General features: G+C 46.1%; 1 protein-coding gene across 1 annotated transcript in view; it reads left to right on the plus strand.

The window, feature by feature from the left end:
• DCAF12 (DDB1 and CUL4 associated factor 12) overlaps positions 1–1,617 on the plus strand; it is a 37,205-nt gene that overhangs the window by 26,375 nt on the left and 9,213 nt on the right. The gene's annotated exons all lie outside the window — the stretch shown is intronic.

The raw sequence follows: 1,617 nt of genomic DNA on the forward strand, positions 1-1,617 counted from the left end.
TCATTTCTTTGTATTTTTTTAGTAGAGACGGGGTCTCGCTCTTGCTCAGGCTGGTCTTGAACTCCTGAGCTCAAACAATCCACCTGCCTCGGCCTCCCAGAGTGCTAGGATTACAGGCGTGAGCCACCACGCCCGGCCAAAATGCTTTTTTTTTTGAGGCAGTCTGCCTTTGTCACCCTCGGTAGAGTGCAGTGGCATTAGCCTAGCTCACAACAACCTCAAACTCCTGGGCTTAAGCGAACCTCCTCCTCCCTCATCCTCCTGAGTAGCTGGGACTACAGGCGCACACCATGCCACCCACCTAATTTTTCTATTTTAAGTTGAGACAGGATCTCACTCTCACTCAGGCTGGTGTTGAATTCCTGACCTCAACCAATCCTCCTGCCTTGGCCTCCCAGAGTGCTAGGATGAAAGGTGTGACCCATCGTGCCAGCCTACAAATGCTTTCTGAGTACCCACAGCAGCCTGGAAAGTTGGCTCAGAATGCTAACCGGCTTTGCTAAGTACCCATAGATAATAATACAATCCTCCTTCTAGATTCCCAAGAAAAATAGTATAATGGTCATTAAACTAAGTACTTCACATGTTATCTTATGTAGTCCTCAGAACAATACTAGAACGTTTGTATTATTAGCCTTGTTTCACAGTTGAGAACATTTAGATTCAGAGAGGTCACTTACCAGTGACTACACAAGTAGTGACGGATGGAGCCAGGAATTGAATCCAGTTCTATCTGCTTTCTTCTGTTTCACCATGTTGCCTAAACTGATCTTGAATTTCTGGCCTCAAGTGAGCCTCCCACCTTGGCCTCCCAAAACACTGGGATTATAGGCATGAGCCACCATGCCCAACCTCTTTTAGATTCTTAACAAAGCAGTATTTTTCTGATGTGACTGTTTAAAATTTTTTTAAAAAGCAAGCAATAGAAAGCAGCCAGAAGGGAAAACAAATCTAATAAAGAAGCATAGTCAGAAATCAAAACTAGGCCAGGCACGATAGCTCACGTCTATAATCCCAGCGCTCTGGGAGGCCAACGTGAGAGGATCGCTTGAGACCCAGAGTTCAAGACAAGCCTGGGCAATGTAGCAAGACCCCATCTCTACAAAAAATTTTTTAAAAATTAGCGGGGTGGGCTGGGCGCGGTGGCTCACACCTGTAATCCTAGCACTCTGGGGGGTTGAGGTGGGAGGACAGTTTGAGCTCAGGAGTTTGAGACCAGACTGAGCAAGAATGAGACCCCGTCTCTACTAAAAATAGAAAAAATTAGCCAGGCGTGGTGGTGCACACCTGTAGTCCCTGCTACTCAGGAGGCTGAGGCAGGAGGATCACTTGAGCCCAGGAGTTTGAGGTTACTGTGAGCTAGGCTGACACCATGCCACTCGGCCAGGCAACAGAGTGAGACTGTGTCTCAAAAAACTAAAAATAAAAATATTAAAAAGGATAAAAATTAGCTGAGTATAGTGGCATGCACCTGTAGTTCCAGATACTCAGGAGGCTGAGGCAGGGTGATTGCTTGAGCCCTAGAGTGTCAAGAGATTTGCAGTGTTAGGAGGGCACCTTCTGGTCTCAGAGGAGAGTTGGCAAATAACTTTACTGGAAAAGGAATTTTATTTTTTA

The sequence above is a fragment of the Propithecus coquereli genome, unplaced genomic scaffold (genome assembly GCF_000956105.1).
Source record: "Propithecus coquereli isolate 6110/MARCELLA unplaced genomic scaffold, Pcoq_1.0 Scaffold114, whole genome shotgun sequence".
Classification (NCBI taxonomy): Eukaryota; Metazoa; Chordata; class Mammalia; order Primates; family Indriidae; genus Propithecus; species Propithecus coquereli.